This window comes from Macaca mulatta, chromosome 11 (assembly GCF_049350105.2).
Source record: "Macaca mulatta isolate MMU2019108-1 chromosome 11, T2T-MMU8v2.0, whole genome shotgun sequence".
In the NCBI taxonomy this organism is placed as follows: domain Eukaryota; kingdom Metazoa; phylum Chordata; class Mammalia; order Primates; family Cercopithecidae; genus Macaca; species Macaca mulatta.
The window spans coordinates 100,260,332-100,283,359 of record NC_133416.1 but is presented as its reverse complement, the minus strand read 5'-3'; the positions used below and the strand labels follow the sequence as shown (position 1 = coordinate 100,283,359).

General features: G+C 41.9%; 1 non-coding gene across 1 annotated transcript; it reads right to left on the bottom strand.

The window, feature by feature from the left end:
- Positions 1-15,912: 15,912 nt before the first annotated feature.
- LOC114671259 (U6 spliceosomal RNA) lies at positions 15,913-16,019 on the bottom strand. The gene has a single exon (XR_003721133.2). It is a non-coding gene; the product is annotated as a U6 spliceosomal RNA (small nuclear RNA).
- Between the last annotated feature and the right edge of the window lie 7,009 nt (positions 16,020-23,028).

The window sequence follows — 23,028 nt, the reverse complement described above, 5'->3', positions numbered from 1 at the left end:
ATTTGACAGTATACACAAATACATATGCACACACACACACACACACACACACACACACACACACAGAGTGCGTACTCTTTACCCTGCAATTCCATTTCCAGGAATTCAACCTAAGAAGATATTTATACAATTGTGAAAAGATAAGTTTACAAAAGCATTTATTGAAGCATTTTATATAACGGTTGAAAATGGATACAAGCCAGCCGGGCGCGGTAGCTCATGCCTGTAATTCCATCATTTTGGAAGGCCGAGGCGGGTGAATCACCTAAGGCCAGGAGTTCGAGACCAGCCTGGCCAACATGGTGAAACCCCATCTCTACTGAAAATAGAAAAATTACCCAGGTGTGGTTGTGCATGCCTGTAATCCCAGCTACCTGGGAGGCTGAGGCAGGAGAATCGCTTGAACCCAGGAGGCAGAGGTTGCAGTGAGCCGAGATCACATCACTACACTCCAGCCTAGGTGACAGAGTAAGACTCTGTCTCAAAAAAAAAAAAAAAAAAGAAAAAAGAAAAAGAAAAAAAAAATTGTATACAACCTATAAATGCAGCAGTAGAGTAATGACCAAACAACTTACGCCATGTCTGTTAGATTAAATATTATGGAGCCATTAAAATTATGCTAGCAAAGACTGAGCATGGTGGCTCACAGCTGTAATTCCAGCAGTTTGGGAGGCCGAGGTGAGCAGATCACTTGAGGTCAGGAGTTCAAGACCAGCCTGGCCAAGGTGGTGAAACCTCATTTCTACTAAAAATACAAAAATTAGTAGGGCATGGTGACAGGCACCTGTAATCCCAGCTCCTAGGAAAGCTGAAACAGGAGAATCCCTTGAACAGAGGTTGGGGTGCCTCAAGAAACCCTTGAAGCAGTGAGCCGAGATCGTGCCACTGCACTCCAGCCAGAGCGACAGAGTGAGATGCTGTCACCCCTCCCCCCACACACAAAAGGAATTATGCTAACAAAGTACTATGTTATTCTATAATTTTAAATGCCAAAGCAGTCTATATGCATTCAGTGAAACTTCTTGCTGCACGTTACAAGTGCAAGTGAAAAATAACCACCAAGGAGTTCTCCCTAATTGATTTTTTCCTGATAATTGGAGGTTATCACAATTCATTCAACAGAGTCTGTACATCCACAATTAAGATCCTTAACCAGGACTGCCCCTCCACGGGTAACACATTGTGCTATTTTATAGCTCAGCTCTTCACCATCCACAGAAGCTACCCTGGGAGAAGATGGTGGGCGTTGTCTCTTCACAGAGTGCTTCCACTTCCCTAGAAGCTCATTTATGCTCAAGACTAGGAAAGAAATAAAAGTACTGACTGTTTTCTTCACAATTCTTCTTATGGTTGAGTTTTCCTTCCCCAAAGAACCATCTCCTGTTTTCTATGGATTAGCAAAGTGCCCTGATCTTCTCATGCTGATTCATTTCTTCCCTTCCTTCCCATCTCCCTCTCTCCTTCCCTCCCTCCCTTCCTTCCTTTTTTGTTTCCTTCAAAGAAACATTTATGAGCAGTTTAAGTCTCAGGCACTATGTCCAATGCTGGGAATACTCCCAAAGAACAGACACGACCTCTGTTCCCATGGAGCATATTATTTCTTGGAGAAAAGAAGGAAAATAGCAATTGCAATATATCCCTGTGGCAAGCACTTTTGAAACGGCTCAAATGATCACTGCTTCTTGGTATTCATTTCCTTGTGTCATCCCCCTCTCCTGAGTGTTGACTCAACTTATGACTTGCTTCTAACAAATAGAACATGGTAGAGTGATAGGATGTCATTTTGAGATTAGGTAATAAAAAGACTCACTTCCATCATGCGTCCCCATTCCCCAACCCTTGCTCTGGGGGAAGCAAGCTGCCGTGTGCTCCACCAATACGTTACAAGACTGGTGTCATTTATCAGAAAGGGAAGGCAATTGTAAAACGAATCACGACGAAAGCAAAACAGTGTTATTAAATCCTAATAAAACAGGATTGTCTACTGAAAGCTCTGAGCCTAAGGCTTCCTTGCACCTTCTCCCTCCATCATTCTTAAGAAGAGAAGTGGTTTAACTTGTGCAGCAGCAATAAAAAACAAAAAACAAACAAACAAAAAAGAGAAGTGGTTTAAAAAAAAACTAGCAGTACCAAATCAAAATTTTCTTCCTCATGTAATCAGAAGGATTAAAGTGAATTTGAAAAGAAATCACAGAATAACTATTTCAGCTATTGCTGTGTCTGTATAGTACTAAAACTCATCTCTTATTTGTGAGGCACTTTGAAAACACTGGCCTACACTAACCAGCCAAGACCCTCAGCCACAAAATGGGTTCTTTATTTGTCAAGGAAAGCTTCCTTCCTAGCCAGAGTAAGCTGCTGTTTCAAACCAGACCTAAGACAATAGTTCTGTATCTGAATGCATGGCACAGTACTATTCCATGAATTTTTACGGTGTGTTGACAAATTTTAATCAGTATATAAACTTGACTTCCCCCTTCCAGCTAAGGATACACATTTTTATGTATGTGTGACAGAAGGCTCTGTAGAGTGGAGCTGGGAAAAGTGTATCCCACTCTCCAACTGTATTAGTCAGGGTTCTCTAGAGGGATAGGACTAATAGGATAGATGGATATATGAAACAGAGTTTACCAAGGAGTATTGACTCACACAATCATAGTGAGTCCCACAATAGGCTGTCTGCAAGCTGAGGAGCAAGGAAGCCAGTCCGAGTCCCAAAACCTCAAAAGTGGGGAAGCTGACAGTGAAGTCTTCAGTTTGTAGCTGAAAGCCTGAGAGCCCCCGGCAAACCACTGGTGTAAGTCCAAGAGTACAAAAGCTAAAGAACTTGGAGTCTGATGTTCGAGGGCAGGAAGCATCCAGCATGGGAGAAAGATGGAGGCCAGTCTAGTCCTTCTATGTTCTTCTGCCTGCTTTTTTTTGCAGGCGCCGGGGGGACTGAGTCTTGCTCTATTGCCCAGGCTGGAGTGCAGTGGTGCAATCTCGGCTCACTTCAACGTCTGTCCCCCGGGTTCAAGCCATTCTCCTGCCTCAGCCTCACGAGTAGCTGGGATTTTAAGTGCCCACCACCATGTCTGGCTAATTTTTGTATATTTACTACAGATGAGGTTTCAGCATGTTTGTCAGGCTGCTTTTGAACTCACCTCAGGTGATCTGCTCACCTTGGCCTCCCAAAGTGCTGGGATTACAGGCATGAGCCACTGCACCCAGCCCTTCTACCTGCTTTATCCTAGCCATGCTGGCAGCTGATTAGATGGTGCCCACCTAGATTGAGGGTTGGTCTGTCTCTCCCTGTCCACTGACTCAAATGTTAATCTCCTTTGGCAACACCCTCACAGAGGCACCCAGGAACAATACTTTGCATCCTTCAATCCAATCAAGTTGACACTCAAAATTAACCATCATACCATCCTTAAGAAATATCACCTTTCTAAACTACTTTAAATTTCATGTTTAAAGTACCAAAAAAGAGCCCATATAGCCAAGACAATCTTAAGCAAAAACAACAAAGCAGGCTACAGTAACCAAAACAGCATGGTACTGGTACCTAAACTGATATATAGACCAATGGAACAGAACAGAGACCTCAGAAAAAACACCACACATCTACAACCATCTGATCGTCGACAAACCTGACCAAAACAAGAAATGGGGAAGGATTCCCTATTTAATAAATGGTGCTGGGAAAACAGGCTAACCCTATGCAGAAAACAGAAACTGGACCCCTTCCTTATATCTTATACAAAAATTAACTTAAATGTAAAACCTAAAACCATAAAAACCCTAGAAGCAAACCAAGGCAATACCATTCAGGATGTAGGCATGGGTAATGACTTTGTGACTGAAACACCAAAAACAATGGCAACAAAAACCAAAATTGACAAATGGGATCTAATTAAATTAAAGAGCTTCTGCACAGCAAAAGAAACCATCATCAGAGTGAACAGGCAACCTACAGAATGAGAGAAAATTTTTGCACTCTATCCATCTGACAAAGGTCTAATATCCAGAATCTACAAGGAACTTAAACAAATTCACAAGAAAAAAACAAACAACCCCATCAAAAAGTGGGCAAAGGGTATGAACAGACACTTCTCAAAAGAAGACATTTATGTGGCCAACAAACATATGGAAAAAAGCTCATCATCACTGGTCATTACAGAAATGCAAATCAAAACCACAGTGAGATACCGTCTCATGCCAGTTAGAATGGCAATTATTAAAAAGTCAGGAAACAACAGATGCTGGTGAGGCTGTGGAGAAATAGGAATACTTTTACACTGTTGGTGGAAGTGTAAATTTAGTTCAACCATTGTGGAAGACAGTGTGGCAATTCCTCAAGGATCTAGAACCAGAAATACCATTTGACCCAGCAATCCCATTACTGGGTATATACCCAAAGGATTATAAATCATTCTACTATAAAGACACATGAACACGTATATTTATTGCAGCACTATTTACAATAGCAAAGACTTGGAACCAACCCAAATGCCCATCAATGATATACTGGATAAGGAAAATGTGGCACATATACACCATGGAATACTATGCAGCCATAAAAAAGTGAGTTCATGTCCTTTGGAGTGACGTGGATGAAGTTGGAAACCATCATTCTCAGGAAACTAACACAGGAACAGAAAACCAAACACTGCATGTTCTCATTCACAAGTGGGAGTTGAACAATGAGAACACATGGACACAGGGAGGAGAACATCACACACTGGGGCCTTTTGGAGTGTGGGGGGTAAGGGGAGGGGAAGCATTAGGACAAATACCTAATGCATTCAGGGCTTAAACCTAGATGATGGGTTGTTTTGACGTGCCAGCAAAACACCATGGCACATGTATACCTATGTAACAAAACTGCACATTCTACACATGCATCCCAGAGTTAAAGTAAAATTAAAAAAAAACCCAAAAAACTCCCAAACCAGCAAAAATAAATAACGTATTATTTAAGAAAAAAAAAGAAAGAAAAGAAATATCACCTTTCTGTGGGAACAGTGAACTGGAACACTGGTCAGGGCAATCTATACTCATAGGCTGCAGAGCAATAGAGAATGACCAAGTGAGTGGTCAAACTATCTTCAATTTTCTAAAACTTGCTATCTAAAAACCACCATTTACCTATAGACAAAAAGAGTCAAACTCTGTAAAATATTTGAAGAGATTTATTCTGAGCCAAATATGAGTGACCATGGCCCATGACACAATCCTCAGGAGGTCCTGAGAACATGTGCCCAAGGTGGTCAGAGCACAGCTTAGTTTTATGCATTTTAGAGAAGCATGAGACGTCAATCAAATATATTTAAGAAGTGCATTGGTTTGGTCCAGAAAGGTGGAACAACTCAAAGTGGGGGCTGTAGGTGAATTTCAACATTTTCTGGTTGACAATTTGTTGAGTTTGTCTAAAGACCTGGGATAGACAGAAAGGGAATGTTCAGGTTAAGATAAAAGATTGTGGAGACCAAAATTCTTTAGAAGTCTTATAGTGGCTGCCTTTAGAGACAATAGGTGACAAATGTTTCCTATTCCGATTTTAGTTAATCTCTTTAGGATTGGGAGGGTCTGGAAGAAAAAGATCTAGCTATATTAATAGAGATTCTTTACAGATGCAAATTTTCCCCCACAAAGAACAGCTTTGCAGGGCCATTTCAAAATATGGCAAAGAAACATGTTTTGGGGGTAAAATATTTTGATTTTCCTCTATGTCTCCTAGTGTTACGCCAGAGTCAGGTTGGAAAGTAAATCATGATATATAAGGTTGAATAAAACCCATCTTATGATAATTTATAATTTGTAAGGCATGACTGCCCAGACCTCTTATATAGAAATTCGGGCAAGATAAAAAAAAATTAGAGGTTAGTCCTCACCAAAAGCACTTGGATAGTGCTTATGAACTATCCAAATTTCTAGAATTCAAAAATGTGGCTAATCCTACCATTTTTGGGTTGATGTCAAATCCTAACACATGAAAAGGGTTGTAGTTCAGAGATTAGTGGTCAGACTCATTCCACTAGCAACAAAGTCAAATTTCAGAATTCTTGCAATCACAGTTGCACTTTTATGGGAACAAATATTTCTTATTCGTTTGTTTTGCCAAGGCAATAAAACATGACTAGTGATTTGCAGTGATAATATTTTCTCCGAAAAACTTCCTGATGTGCAACTTGATTTTTTTTTTTCGTTTCTAAAATATATTATGGAAACATTTTAAGCTTGTAAATGATTTGTTCCAAGTGCCAGTAGAGAATAGCATTTCCGGCTGGGTGTGGTGGCTCACGACTGTAATCCCAGCACTTTCAGAGGCTGAGGCCTGTGGATCACGAGGTCAGGAGTTCGACACCAGCTTGGCCAACATGGTGAAATCCCGTCTCTACTAAAAATGCAAAAATTAGCCGGGCATAGTGGCAGACACCTGTAATCCCAGCCACTGGGGAGGCTGAGGCAGGAGGAGCACTTGAAACTGGAAGGTGAAGTTTGCAGTGAGCCCAGATCACGCCACTGCACTCTAGCCTGGGCAACAAGAGTGAAACTCTGTCTCAAAAAAAAAAAAAAGAGAATAACATTTCCTAAAAAAACAATGGTTTCCTCTCTCAGAATTTTGGAATCTGCCTGATATATTTCTGGACAAATGGGATCAAACAGCATAGTCATACCCTGGAAGTGCAGAGGTTGGAAAAGAGGTGTACAGAGCATAGTTGGGAGTGTAATTTTGTGCATAAGAACAGAAGAAGAAGGTACAAGGTTAGAAAATTTGTATTATGCTTTTCTCCTTCACTGCAGAATTGGGCCATGTTTGAGAACCTGGAATAAGCTTTGCAAAAAATCACTTGTTTCCCCATGCTGCTATATTCTACAGAACTTTCTGTCCACATTACTGTCTGACTGAATGGCCTATTTTGTAAACCAAATGCCACAGTATTTCCACATACCTAAATTCAAAGAAATATGCTGACCTACAGCATGAAAACCCATTGAAATATCAGACAATTTTTTTCTTGTTTAAATTTTAAGAGGTACTTGCTTAGCCTTGCCAAAATGATTTTAATTCTTTATCTAACTTGTATTGAAATGTTTGAATCCTGGACAGGAAAACAATAAAAGTTATGAGGGTTACAAAAAACAAACAAACAAACAAAAGAAAAAACAGGCATGGTGGCTTACATCTGGAATCCCAGCAATTTGGGAAGCTGAGGCAGGAGAATCACTTGAGGCCAGGGGTTTCAGACCAGCTTGGGCAAACATAGTGAGATCCCATCTCTACTAAAAATTTTAAAAGTTAAAAAAAAAAAAAAAGTAAGTCAGCCGGGCATGGTGGCTCACGCCTGTAATCCCAGCACTTTGGGAGACTGAGGTGGGCGGATCACCTGAGGTCAGGAGTTTGAAACCAGCCTGGCCAACATAGTGAGACCCCATCTCTACTGAAAATACAAAAATTAGCCAGGCGGGGTGGCACATGCCTGTAATCCCAGCTACTTGGGAGGCTGAGGTAGGAGAACTGCTTGAACCCAGGAGGTGTGTGTTGCCATGTGCCAAGATCATGCCACTGCACTCCAGCCTGGGTGACAGAACGAGACTCCGTCTCAAAAAAAAAAAATTAAAAAAAAAAGTCATGAGAAGAGAAGAGATTGGGTAGGAGGGAATCAAGTCCAACTTCCCCTTTTTTTTAAGAAAGATTTGCAGTGGAGCATAGTGGTTCATCCCTGTCATCTCATCATTTTGGGAAACTCATGGTCAGGAGTTTGAGACCAGCCTGGGCAACATAATGAGACCCCTGTACCTTCAAAAAAAAAAAAAAAAAAAAAAAAAAAGGCCAGGTGTGGTGGCACATACCTGTAGTCCCAGCTAGTCAGGAAGATGAAGTGGTAGGATCGCCTGAGCCTGGGAGGTGGAGGCTGCAGTGAGCCATGATTGTGGCATTGCACCTCAGCCTGGGTAACAGAGCAAGACCTTGTCTCCAAAAAACATAAAATAAAATAAAAGGATTTGTGCATCATCATTTTTTGACCTCTAAGAAGAAGCTTTCAATGAAGCAAAACAATTTTTTATTTGCTTAAAAGTTCAAATCAATAAAAATTACATTTAATTGGGACTTTAATAACCGAGGAAAAAGGACAGATGTCATAATCTAGTAGGTCAGACTCAAGGCACGCAGGGACCTGGTGCCTGACTGGTGGGGAGAAAGTAGTAGTTGGAGCCAGGATGGGGTACATGACATGACTATGAGTCAGACCCCCAAGGATGCTAGCAGGTGGTCCAAGTTGGTGTTCAAAGGGCATGGGCAGATTTGACGTTAATGTATCCAATGCTAATACCTAAGAGAGTCCACTTTACAGGTGAAGTATGGCAGTAAAGGCCTCCATGAAGAGGTAATGCCTCAAGTTAGCATGGAACTTGCTTGTGAATGTTCATCTTTTTTTATTATTTTATTTTATTTTGAAGCTAAGTCTCTCTCTGTCATTCAGGCTAGAGTGCAGTGGCGCGATCTTGGCCCACTTCAACCTCCACCTCCCGGTTTAAGCGATTCTTCTCCTGCAACCTCCCGAGTAGCTGGGATTACAGCCGCGCACCCCCAGGCCATGCTAGTTTTTGTATTTTTGGTAGAGACAGGGTTTCACCATGGTGGCCAGGTTGGTCTTGAACTCCTGGCCTCAGCTGATCCACCTGCCTTGGCCTCCCAAACTGTTGGGATTACAAGTGTGAGCCACCACACCTGGCCTGTTCATCTTTTTAGAGTAGAGCCCTAGATAGCAACTTGGGGATTAGTAGAGAGTCTCCAGGCCCCAGGAAGAGGAATGCTAAGACTTCATAGGGTTCTAGTTGGGTAGAGCTGGATTTTAGCTCTTGAGGCAGAAGTTCAATTACACAGACTAGCCTCCCACAGTGAGATTTAGGAGAGTATTATAACTCAGTGGATCCAATACAGGGATCACAGATACTATGTCTACAGAAAAACAGCTATTTCCAGAACACACCCACTTACAAAGGTGGACTTCAGTGACCCCACTTAGAAGGTAGGAGCTAACGTTAACATTAGGAAACCAGGCAACATTGTCATGGCAAGTAGCATCAGCCATACTCATTGAGGGTATGCCCTATTGGCAGCCCTGTATTCGATTTCTTGGAAAGGAAGTGTAAAAAAATTCATAGACTCCCAAATGTCCAAGAAACAAATGAAAGATGCAAGCTGGAGAACTGGAAAGCCAGTGATAGAATTCAGTCGAGGCCAAAGGCTTGAGAAGCAGAGAAGCCAATGGTGCAAATCTCAGTCCAAGACTGATGGACTGAGAACTGGGATAGGGTGGTGGGAGCCCTGGTGCAAGTCCTAGAGTCCAAAGGCCTGAAAATGGGGAACTCTGATGTCCAAGGACAAGAGAAGATAGATGCCCTGGCTCAAGAAGAGAAAGTGATGTCACCCCACTTCTGCCTTTTTGTTTCATTTGTGCACTGAACACTGACATTGGTGAGAGCAGAGCATATTCACTCCATTACTGATTCAAATGCTAATCTCTTCTGGGACCGCTCTCACAGACACATCCAGAAGTGATGTTTTACCGGCTATCCTAGTATCTCTTAGCTCAGTCAAGTTGACTCATATAATTAACCATCACAGTGCACTTATCCAAAATAAAATGAGGGATTAGTAGAAAATGAAAGGGAATGGTGAGTGACTAAAAATCAACAAATTTCAGGCCAGGCGCAGTGGCTCATGCCTGTAATCCCAGCACTTTGGGAGGCCGAGGATGGATGGATCACCTGAGGTCAGAAGTTGGAGACCAGCCTGACCAACATGGAGAAACCCCGTCCCTATAAAAAATACAAAATTAGCCAAGTGTGATGGCACACACCTATAATCCCAGCTACTTCGGATACTGAGGCAGGAAAATCGCTTGAACCCGGGAGGCAGAGGTTTCAGTGACCCGATATCATGCACTGCACTCCCGCCTGGGTGACAGAGTGAGACTCTGTCTCAAAAAATAAAATAAAATAGGCTGGGTGCAGTGGCTCATGCCTGTAATCCCAGCACTCTGGGAAGCTGAAGTGGGCAGATTACTTAAGGTCAGGAGTTTGAGACCAGCCTGGCCAGTATGGTGAAGCTCTGTCTCTACTAAAAATACAAAAATTAGTCAGGCATGGTGGAGGCCACCTGTAATCCCAGCTACTCAGGAGGCTGAAGAAGGAGAATTGCTTGAACCCAGAAGGTGGAAGTTGCAGTGGGCAGAGATCATGCTATTGCACTCCAGCCTGGGCAGCAGAGTGAGACTCTGTCTCAAAAAAATAAACGAATAATTAATAAATAAATAAAATGTAAAACAAAATAAAATACCATAGGAACACCCTGAAGAGAAGGGTTACTTTGGCCATGAGGCAATTTCACATCTCCTTCCATGTCCTTGTAGATTACTCTGAGGGACTGAAATGAAGGAAGGGTGACAACACCACATGGCAAATTCACAGCGGGTTGAATGATATTCCTATGCAATGGAGGGAGAAGGCAGAGGGCAGTTCAAGGAATGCAGCCTCTATATGAGCCCCACAAGACCATGGCTGTGACTGTCTTTGCAGCATCTGTGTCCAAGACTCAGACATACACAAAGAATAACTCTGAAATCTGCATGTGACACAGAATTGAGAAGAATGACTGCAGTACTGTCTTGCCCTGAAATTCTGTTGCTTTAAACATGCATTCTACGTTGTATTTCTTAATGGAACATTTGCTTTCTATTAATTACCATATCTTTGTGTTTAAATACATTTGGTAACTATATTCAAGTGACTTGGTAAATGGAGTTTCTAAGAGAACAAATCAATAACTTGATTGTCAGGCCTCTGAACCCAAGCTAAGCCATCATATCCCCTGTGACCTGCATGTATAACTCCAGATGGCCTGAAGCAACTGAAAAACCACAAAAGAAGTGAAAATAGGCAGTTCCTACCTTAACTGATGACATTCCACCATTGTGATTTGCTCCTGCCCCACCCTGGCTGATCAGTTAACCTTGTGACATTCCTTCTCCTGTACAATAAGTCTCCGGAGCTCCCCACCGAGCACCTTGTCACCCCCGCCCCTGCCCGCAAGAGAACAACCCCCTTTAACTGTAATTTTCCACTACCTACCCAAGTCCTATAAAACTGCCCCACCCCTATCTCCCTTTGCTGACTCTCTTTTCGGACTGAGCCCACTTGCACCCAAGTGAAATAAACAGCCTTATTGCTCACACAAAGCCTGTTGGTGGACTCTCTTTACACAGACTGGTGTGACATTGATATTCTGGAATGTTAAATATGTTACAAAGTAAATTCATGATGCCAGAGTTAAAAACAAAAACATGGCCGGGCCCAGTGGCTCATGCCTGTAATCCCAGCACTTTGGGAGGCTGAAGCAGGCAGATTGCCTGAGGTCAGGAGTTTGAGTCCAGCTTGGCTAACATGGTGAAACCTGTCTCTGCTAAAAATACAAAAATTAGCCAGGCATGGTGGTGGGTGCCTGTAATCCCAGCTACTCAGGAGGGTGAGGCAGAAGAATCCCTTGAACCCAGAAGGTGGAGGTTGCAGTGAGCCAAGATCATACCACTGCACTCCAGTCTGGGTGACAGAGCAAGACTCTGCCTCAAAAAACAAAACAAAACATACAAACTCTTTAACATTCCTTTTTCAAACACAAGCTGTGCTGTCATCCTTTCGATTATTACCATAACATAATTTTGATTAAACTCTTAATTTTATTTCATTTACATGACTAGGCCTAAAATCAACATTTTAACCACACCATGAAAAAATCATTAGCCAATTTATACTCACTCAGTGGTTGAAATGAAGTAGTAAAAACCATTTTGCTTTTCCTTCCTCTCTCTCCCTTTTCCTTCCCCCCTTTTCCTTTTTCATTCCTCCCTCCTTTCTTCCACAAACATTCATCCTTTTATGAGCCTGAAGCTTTTCTAAGTGCACACATTTGGAAGATAGAATACTTAGATTCAAGCATACTTAGCCAGTCATGTCCAGAATAAGTTTAATATGATGCAATTGACCTATTGTAATATCCATCCAGACATCTCACATGTTTTTAAACTCTAATTTTGGCCCATTCATCTTTGAGTACTGACTCACCACCATGCAGTTCTTGATTAGATTATTGTTCACCCCTACTCTGAGAGCAAAATAAGAGTGTGCTCAGCTGACTCTAGTGAGTCAGTGGACCCTCTTTTCATTTCCTAATTCTAGTTCTACTTCAGGATTGAATAAGCAATTATATACACAGCAATTGTAATTAAACCCATTAATTTAAAAAATACACATAGACCTTAGCACATCAATTAAAATGGTTATAGGTTGTGTCTAACAAAGCATGGGAATCAAACAAGTAAATATTTCTATGTACAAAGGCTGAAATAGAAAACAAGACTGAGTATGTTTAACATAGCTGATACATCACTGTGGACCTGCTTCCATGTCTTCTGCTGTTTATAGAAATGATTTTTTTTCTTTTTTCTTTTTTTTTCTGAGATGGAGTTTCACTCTTGTTGCCCAGGCTGGAGTGCAATGGCGCAATCTCAGCTCACTGCAACCTATGCCTCCCAGGTTCAAGTGATTCTCTTGCCTTAGCCTCTCGAGTGGCTGGGATTACAGGCGCATGCCACCACGCCCAGCTAATTTTGTATTTTTAGTAGAGACGGGGTTTCTCCATGTTGGTCAGGCTGGTCTCGAACTCTTGACCTCAGGTGATCTGCCTGCCTCAGCCTCCCAAAGTGCTGGGATTACAGGCGTGAGCCACTGCGCCCTGCCAGAAATTATTTTCTTCTGTTGCTTTTGTTGTTGTTGATATTTGGTAGGCTGCCCAGGTCTTCTAAAGTAAGGACAAAAGATAAGAATTTGTTAGCTCTTGTATATGATGTTTATTAACATCCCAATGACACATGAAAAAATGTCCTGAAGGGTATCATTTATATTTGAGCTTATCTTGGCTGGGTGCAGTGGCTCACACCTATAATCCCAGCACTTTGGGAGGCTGAGGCAGGAGGATCACTTGAGCTCAGGAGTTCGAGACTAGCCTGGGCAACATGGTGAAATCTCCATCTCTAGTAAAAATACAAAAATTAGCGGGGCATGGTGGTGCCCACCTATAGTCCCAGTTCCTTGGAAGGCTGAGGGGGGAAGATTGCTTGAGCCTGACAGGTTGAGGCTTCAGTGAGCAGTGATCATGCCACTGCACTCCAGCTTGGGTGACAGAACAAGACCCTGTCTCAAAAAAAAAAATATATAGTTTCTCTAAGCTATTCATTTTAAAATAAACTAGGAAATTCTGGCCGGGCGCGGTGGCTCAAGCCTGTAATCCCAGCACTTTGGGAGGCCGAGACGGGCGGATCATGAGGTCAGGAGATCGAGACCATCCTGGCTAACCCAGTGAAACTCCATCTCTACTAAAAAATACAAAAAACTAGCCGGGCAAGGTGGCGGGCGCCTATAGTCCCAGCTACTCGGGAGGCTGAGGCAGGAGAATGGCGTGAACCCGGGAGGCGGAGCTTGCAGTGAGCTGAGATCCGGCCACTGCACTCCAGCCTGGGCGACAGAGCGAGACTCCGTCTCAAAAAAACAAAACAAAACAAAACAAAAAAAACCTAGGAAATTCTGTATGTTCAGCTAAGCTACTTTATAAAATGAAGTCAAGGGGTAAATCTTAACAAACTTGTCTGAATATAGATGAGGACTTTCCTATTTATTTTTAGGATAATCCTCAGTGGTGCTAACAATGGGTAGGAAGTAGCCCCCATTTTAAAAAGGGTGTCTGAACACATGTGCACAGGCCTTACTATGACGCAGTCATTCTTTCTGGTCCAGGAATCGTCACTCCCAAAATCCTATAGCAGAGAAGGCTGGTGTTTCATTAAGATGGATGCATCTTTGGGGGTACCTCACAAAAAGAGAGAGCACACTGGCATTCATTCTCTGTTCTACATAGGATGGAGCCAAGTGAAAGCAGACAGTAAAAGCACCCCTTAGAGAATCGATGGGTTAGCCAGAAACAGGTATGGGACTCGTACTCCTTGGCCAGGTGCTTGCTGGGCTGGAGGAGTGTGTAGGCCTGCCCAGTGCTACTACAGGAGTGAAAGACAGTTGAATGTTGGGGAGAACCCAACAAGGGTCTGATAGAGGCAGGAGGCAGGCAAATGCCAGGCAGATAGGGGCAGGTCCCTGGTGAAACCCAACTTTCAAGACAGAAACTGTCCCGCGTAAATACTCGGATGGGATTAAGAACCCACCTTCCTGTTTGGTGCACTTTCCTTTGATTGATCCCCACTCTTCACCTATTTTACATATACCTACCCTTTCCTAATTGGTTTTCTACATTGTTGTGCCCACCTTTGAGTGGTGTCTTTGCTATGACTGTTTTTGCATACTCACAAACCAAACAGCACACACTCCCTATTCTGAGCCTGTAAAAAGCCCCAGGCTCAGCCATGTCAGGGAACTTTCCTGTCTTCGGGTAGGAGAACTACTCCCACCCCCCTGCCATGTCCCCTCTTTTTGCTGAAAGCTTTCCTTTCACTTAATAAATTCTACTGCACTCACTCTTTGATGTTTGTGTGTCTAATTCTTCCTGGCCATGAGACAAGAACCCAGACTTAGCTGAGCTAAGGAGCAAAAATCCTGCATCAGGTCTCCTGGAGTTTGAGGGGTATAGAGGAACTAGAGTGATCTCTAGTGGCAGGGCAAGGACAGATGGTTGCTGTGGCACCAGTTACACCACTGTGGTTTGGCTGGGCAAGAATGCATAAGGTTATCCACGAACCACGGGGACACTGTAGAGACTGTTCACCAGATGGAGTAAAGGGACAGGCCATGTACCATTTCCTCAATGCTGGTCCTGCCTGTCAGCTGTCATAGAATACAGGGGAGGAACAGGGATGAGAAGAGAGGACAGGAGATTTAAATTGGATGAGAAATTAAAGTTTAGTATAGACTGAACTATAATTTTTCATAGCTGAAAATGAGTCTCTTCTCACATCTGAGAATGGCCCCAAAGCTAAGATCTCCCTGAAATGTCATCCAGAGACCAAGAAGGGAGATCTGCTTGCTTGAAGGTAGCAGTAGAGAATAAAAGGAGTTTACTGATTATAATAACCAATTCAGTACATTCAATAAATTAGTTACACAGTTTATTTTAAAAGTAAGCTACTGTACCATCTAAGGTCTAACCTTGTATGTGTGTGTGTATGTGTGTGTGTGTGTGTGTGTGTGTGTGTGTGTATGTATATATATCCCACAAAGAAAAAATAAAAACAAATTAAAAAAAAAAAAAAAAAAGAAACTTGAACCTGAATTTAGCCTAGCCTCTTCAACAAACTATCAGCTTACAGGAAGTATGGGTGGTGGAAGAACCCATTAATGACAGCAGGAGAAAAGTGCCAGCCCAATCCTGAATGTAAGAAATTCAACAGGACAAACAGCCTTACTTCTTCAATGAACACATAGCATGTTACAAAGTTAATTCACGATCCCAGAGTTAAAAGCATTAGAAAAGGGAGGAAACACAAGGGAAGGGGAACTATCATACATTAAAAGAGACTTAAAAATTTTTTTTCTTTTTTGAAACAGAGTCTCGCTTTGTCGCCCAGGCTGGAGTGCAGTGGTACGATCTCGGCTCACTGTAAGCTCCGCCTCCTGGGTTCACACCATTGTCCTGCCTCAGCCTCCCGAGTAGCTGGGACTAGCGGCGCCCACCACCATGCACAGCTAATTTTTTGTATTTTTTTTTTTAGTAGAGATGGGGTTTCACTGTGTGAACCAGGAAGGTTTGGATCTCCTGACTTTGTGATCCGCCCTCCTTGGCCTCCCAAAGTGCTGGAATTACAGGCATAAGCCACCGCGTCCGGACTAAAAAAAGTTTAATTTCAATTAATTAATTAATTAATTTTGGAACGCTTCACAAATTTACATGTCATTCTTGCACAGGGGCCATGCTAATCTTCTCTGTATCATTCCAATTTTAGTATATGTGCTGCTGAGGCGAGCAAAAAACAGACAAGAGAATATGCAAAATATGTAATGTCTGCACTGTGTTTGAATTTTTATTTGAACAGCCATAGAAATACTCTTGAACCAATCAAGAAAAGTTAAACTTGGACTGGATATTAAATATTATTCTTTGGAAGCATGACAATGTTATTGTTATGTTTCTTTTCTCAAGTTCTTATGCATGAGGGAAGCATACTGAAATATTCACAGGTAGAGAAATATGATGACTGGGATTTGTTTTAAAATACTCTATTTCACATGTGAAATTTTCCATAATAAAAGGTTTAAAGGCCAGGAACCATGGCTAGTGCCTCTAATCCCAGAAATTTGGGAGGCTGAGGTGGACAGATTGCTTGAACTCAGGAGTTCCAAGACCAGCCTAGGCAACGTGGTAAAGCCCTATCTCTATAAAAAATACAAAAATTAGACAGGTGTGGTGGCACATGCCTATAGCCCCAACTACTTGGGAGGTTGAGGTGGAAGGATTTCTTGAGCCCAGGAGGTTGAGACTGCAGAGAGTCATGATCACAGCACTGTACCCCATCCTGGGCAAGACAGTAAGACTCTGTCTAGATATCAGATACCTTGATTTTATTTTTTTAAGGTGTGAATGTGATATGGCATAAGGAAGTTAACTTCAGTTTTGAATACTGGCTATATCTTTTATCAGCTATATGACTTAGGAAAGTCACTTAACTCTTACAAGCTCCATTTTCCCTATTGCCAAATAAGAATTACAATAATTCCTCTTGGCCAGGCGTGGTAGCTCACACCTATAATCCTAGCACTTTGGGAGGCCAAGGTGGGTGGATCACTTGAGGTCAGGAGTTCGAGACCAGCCTGGCCAATATGGTGAAACCCCATTTCTACTAAAAATACAAAATTAGCTGGGCATGGTGGTGCATGCCTGTAATCCCAGCTACCTGGGAGGCTGAAGCAGGAGAACGACTTAAACCTGGGAGCGGAGGTTGTGGTGAGCCGAGATGGTGCCACTGCACTCCAGTCTGGGTGACAGAGTAAAACTGTGTCTCAAATAATAATTAATAATAATAATAATAATAATAATAATTCCTCATTGCAATAAAGATTTAATGAAGCAGGGCGTGGTGACTCACATCTGTAATCCTACTACTTTGAGAGACTGAGGTGGGCAAATCGTTTGAGGTCAGGAGTTCAAGATCAGCCCGGCCAACATGGTGAAGCCCCATCTCTACTAAAAAATACAAAACTTAGCCAGCATGGTGATACATGCCTGTAATCCCAGCTACTTGGGAGGCTGAGACAGGAGAATCTCTTGAACCTAGCAGGCAGAAATTGTAGCAAGACGAGATTGTACCACTGCACTCCAGCCTAAGCCACTGAGACTCTATCTCAAATAAAAAGATTTAATGAAATAATGTGTGGAAAAGGTTTTGCAAAGCACCTGGTAGAGTAAATGCAAGTATTAGCCTAATCAGATTTAATTTTCATTTCTCACTATGTTCTCATTTAGCTTTTTTGTTTTTTGAGACGGAGTCTCCCTCTATTGATCAAGCTAGAGTGCATTGGCACCATCTTGGCTCACTGTAACCTTCCCCTCCTGGGTTCAAGCGATTCTCCTGCCTCAGCCTCCCGAGTAGCTGGTATTACAGGTACCAGCCCGGCTAATTTTTATTTTTAATAGAGACAGGGTTTCTCCATGTTGCCCATGCTGGTCTTGAAATCCTGGCCTCAGCTGATCCACCTGCCTCGGCCTCCCAAAGTGCTGGGATTACAGGCATAAGCCACCGCACCTGGCCTTATGCTCTCATTTTAAGCTACTATCTTTGAGTTTATACTTTGTCTTGTTACCTTATGTCTGAAAACTGCAAAAGTGAAAATGTACTTTTAAAAAATTCCTCAGGAATGGATAACTGGTGAACTGGCTTTATATCTTCTCATCTTTGGAATGCATCCAGACTTGACATTTGATCTGTTAGGTTTTTATGACTACAAGTAACAGAAATGAAATCTGACCAACTTAAGAAAAAAAAAAAAAAGGTGGGATATCTTAGAGAACAAGGAAAATCTGGATGTGGAAAGGCAGACTAAGAGAAATCTCAGGAACCAGAAAAAACCCCAAAATAAAAAATCGAAGTAGTGTAAATCCATAATGCTTAGCTGAAGAAAGTAAGAGACCTGAAGAAGGTCTCCATTCATCAGGATGAATGAATCTCAACTACGTCAATTCTCTTTTTCTTTTGGTGTTTTCTTTTTTTTTTTTTAGATGGAGTTTCACTCTTGTTGCCCAGGCTGGAGTGCAATGATGGGATTTCAGCTCACCACAACCTCCGCCTCCTGGGTTCAAGCAATTGTCATGCCTCAGCCTCCCGAGTGGCTGGGATTACAGGTATGTGCCACCACGCCTGACTAATTTTGTATTTTTAGTAGAGATGGGGTTTCTCCATGTTGTTCAGGCTGATCTTGAATGCCTGACCTCAGGTGATTCCCCCAACCTCAGCCTCCCAAAGTGCTGGGATTACAGGTGTGAGCCACTGCACCCAGCTGAGATTATTATCTATGTGGGACTACTAGTTGTTCTCCTGTACCCATTCTTTTTTTCTTTCTTGGCAATAGAGTTTTAGCTGGCTACATGCCTGCCTAGCTAAAGACTACATTTCCCAGCTTCCTTAGAAGCTAAATGTGGAAACGCTTTGACCCATGGCATATGCACAGAAGTAATATGTGAGATGTGCTCCTTGAGCCTACTTAAACTCTTCCCATGGCTGAGTGGAGGCTAGAACTGGAACAGCCACCTTGTATTGGACCAATGGTAGAAGCAGGGCTGCCAGATTTAGCAACTAAAAATACAGAACACCCAGTTACATTTGAATTTCATATAAACAAGGAATACTTTAAGAAAAAAAAAATGCATGTCCCATGTCATATTTGAACATAGTGAGGTTCAATATATTGTTAAGTAAGAATAGAACAAGGAGCAGAATGATGTGTATAAATTGGTTAATGATTTATAGGCTAGGTTATGTTTAGGAAAAGAAATCTAGCTTTCATTTAAATATGACCATTCTGACTGATATAAACAATGACTTTATTATTTTTGTTTTTGAGCCAGGATCTTGCTTTGTTGCCCAGGCTGGAGTGCAGTGGTGTGATCATGGCTCACTGCAGCCTTGACCTACTGGGTTTGAGTGATCCTCCTACTTCTTCAGCCAGTGTCTACCACACCTGGCTAATCCATCCCATCCCCTCCCCTCCTCTCCTCTCCCCTCCCCTCCCCTCCCCTATTGCTTTCTCCCTCCCTCCCTTTCCCCCTCCTTCACTCCCTCCCTCCCTCTCTCCCTCTCTTCCTCCCTCCCTTCCTTCCTTCTTCCTTCCTTCTTTCCTTCATTGCTTCCTCCTTCCCTCCCTCCCTCCCTCTCTCACTATCTCCCTCTTTCCTTCCTTAGCTAGACTCCATCTAAAAAAAAAAAAGAATGAGGGGGGTTGGTTAGTAGATTTTCTCCAGTTTCTCCATGTTTTGTTACCTCATCACATCATTTCTATTCATCTCTCCACAGATAGGTAGAAAGAAGCTTTTCTCTGTTCAATCACCATTATGAGGGCTTGGGTATCCTTCATACAGCTGATTGAATTTACATTTAAATGTACTTTGGGTTTGTTTACTTTACATTTCCCCCATTTTTCCTTTTAAAATAACTGTGGGACCAGGTGCAGTGGCTCACACCTATAATCCCAGCACTTTGGGAGGCGGATGCAGGTGAATCACTTGAGCCCAGAAGGTCAAGACCAGCCTGGGCAACATGTCAAAACCCTGTCTCTACCAAAAATACAAAAATTAGCAGGGCGTGGTGGCATGCACCTGTAGTTTCAGCTACGTAGGGGGCTGAGGCAGGAGGATTGCTTGAGCCCAGGAGGTCAAGGCAGCAGTGAGCCAAGATAATGCCACTGCACTCCAACCTGGGCAACAGAGTGGGACCCAGTCTCAAAAAAGAAAAAAAAAAAAAAAAAACCAAAAATCAAAAAACGAAAAAGGTAAAAAGTAAAAAGTAAAAAAACAAAAACAAAAACAAAAACAACAACAACAAAAAAACCAGCTGTGGTTTTAAAGGCAAATGGATCTGCATTAAACATTTTTTTATTTATTTATTTATTCCACACATACTTTTAAGTACATGCTGTATGCTAGGCAGTGTTGTAGGCATTGGGGATATAGCAGTGTACAGAAATGGGGAAATGTTCTAATGGAGAAGACAGTAAACAAGGTAAATATGTAAGATATGCTATATAATAGATAGTGATATTTGGTAAAGATATAAGAGCAGAAAATAAATTGTAGAAAACCAGATAGTGATGCAAAAAATCATTGTGTAATATAAGTGCAAGTAACCTTTGTCCCATAGAGATGCAGATGATTTGAGGCTGGTAAAGAGACTACAACCCACAGTTAGTTTTATTACCCTATGCGGCACTAACCAGTTTTTATGTAATTTAGTAATCATAGTCTAGCATTTTTGTTTGTTCTAGCATAGTCTAGCATTTGTTTTTTCTTTCATTGACTACCTGTCCTATGCCCCTTTGAACTGGCTTTCTCCTCTTGCTGACTCTCTTATCTATGAGCTCTTTGATTTTTTTTTTTTTTTTTTTTTCTGAAACAGGGTCTTGCTCTGTCAGCCAGGCTGCTGGAATGTAGTGGTGCAATCATGGCTCACTGCAACTTTGACCTCCTGGGCTCAAGCGATCTTTCTGCTTCAGCCTCCTGAGTAGCTGGTTCCACAGGCACGTGCCACCACAGGTGGCTAAGTTATTTTATTTTTAGTAGAGACAGGGTCTCACTGTGTTGCCCAGGCTGGTCTCAAACTCCCAGGTTCAAGCAATCCTCCTGTCTCGGCCTCCCACAATGTTGGGATTACAGATGTGAGGCAGCATGCTCAGCCAACTCTTTATATATGTACTGTGAGAGCCATGGCTTTTAGCTTTTTAAAAATTACACAATGACATATAGAATGCACTTTATATGCTTCTGATTTGTTACATACATTTTAATGAGTGAACAAAAACCTAAAATGTATATATTTAAAAATGAAACAATAGAGATAAAAATAACTTCCTTGTGGACTGATTTTCTACATTCTAATGTTGATAGACTGTTAGGCATTAGAAATTATAATTATGGGGCCAGGCGCGGTAGCTCACGCCTAAAATCCCAGCACTTTGGGAGGCTGAGGCAGGCGGATTATCTGAGGTTGGGAGTTTGAGACCAGACTGACCAACATGGAGAAACCCCGTCTCTACTAAAAGTACAAAATTAGCGGGGCATGGGGGCACATGCCTGTAATCCCAGCTACTTGGGAGGCTGAGGCAGGAGAATTGCTTGAATCTGGGAGGCAGAGGTTGCGGTGAGCTGAGATCGTGCCATTGCACTCCAGCCTGGGCAACAAGAGCGAGACTCCACCTCAGAAAAAAAATAAAAATAAAAATAAATCAAAATTATGAAGACCGTAGAGTTATATGCGATGAAAGCTTATGAGAATTTTTTTAAATATATAGATAAATAAGTAAATAAAACATTTAAACTCCTAGAATGATATTGCCTCTTTACTAGTGTAACCAGCATACTAGGTATTTAAGTATTAGAAATCATTGACATTGCAGAGCTCTCGAGTCAGGTTGTCTGGTTTTAAATCTTTGCCCAGTCACTTCTTGATTTGGGCAAGTTATTTAATCTTTTTAAACCTCATTACTGGCTGGGCGCAGCGGCTCACGCCTGCAATCCCAGCACTTTGAGGCCAAGGCAGGCAGATCACCTGAGGTTGTCAGGGAGTTCGAGACCAGCCTGACCAACATGGAGAAACCCTGTCTCTACTAAAAATACAAATTAGCCAGGCGTGGTGGCGCATGCCTGTAATACCAGCTACTCAGGAGGCTGAGGCAGGAGAATCGCTTGAACCTGGGAGGCAGAGGTTGCGGTGAGCCAAGATCACGCCATTGCACTCCAGCCTGGGCAACAAGAGTGAAACTCTGTCTCAAACAAACAACAACAACAACAACAACAACAAAACACCTCATTACTTTCTACCTCACAGGATTGTTATGAGGAATAAATGAAATAAGAAGCTTAAAACAGTGCTACCAAATGCTCACTCAATGTTAGTTACAAACTTTCTGTTTAGTTATTTTTATCTTTGCAATGAAAAGTTACAATATATAAAGTAATACAGAGCAAGTAAGTAACCAATGCAGCTTCCTATCATTGCATAAATTACTTTTAAAATCATATACAATGTTTGCAAAGTTCAATAGAATAATGGTACTCAGTGTTGAAACATTCTTACCAAAGCTTCTTTAAAGTCGAAACATTGATTTTAAAAAGAAACACAAAGCTTCTTCAAAGTCAAAACATTGATTAATTTTTATCCATCTAGAGTCTTGTATTTTATCTTTATTTTATTGAACTACAGAACATTTTACAACCACAGGTAAACTGTGTTGTCCAGTGAACCCCAGGTCAACCACAGGTAAATTGTGTTGTCCAGTGACACCCAGATTTCAACACCGATACTTCTTTTGCACGGAAAAACAAAACAAAACAAAAAACCTCAACAAAAACCTTCCTAAGTGAACTGTTGCTTAAGTTGCTTGAGTAAGCAAGTTAAAATATAAAGAAAAGCTCTGGCAAGCATTTCTTTAGAGGATTTATACTTAAACCAAATTTTAGTAGTTATTCTTCAAACCACAGAAACAAGACACGAAAATAAAAATTCAATACAATTAAGCAAAACAAGAATGGATATGGCGCCCTCTAAACTGTAGGCATAGTTATTCAAGCCAAGTTCCCCCTAGAGGTCAGAAGCTGCTATGCAAGCTTGAAAAATGACTCGGTGGCTCCGAATGCCTTCAGCTTTTAAAAATGGCTTGCTCTTTCCAAGTGTTTTCAACTTTTTAACTCAGAGCAAAAGGTATGAGAGATTCTTTTAATCTACTCTACCTCACGGTATTTAAAATTTAGCAAGATTGTCAATATAGAGGGAC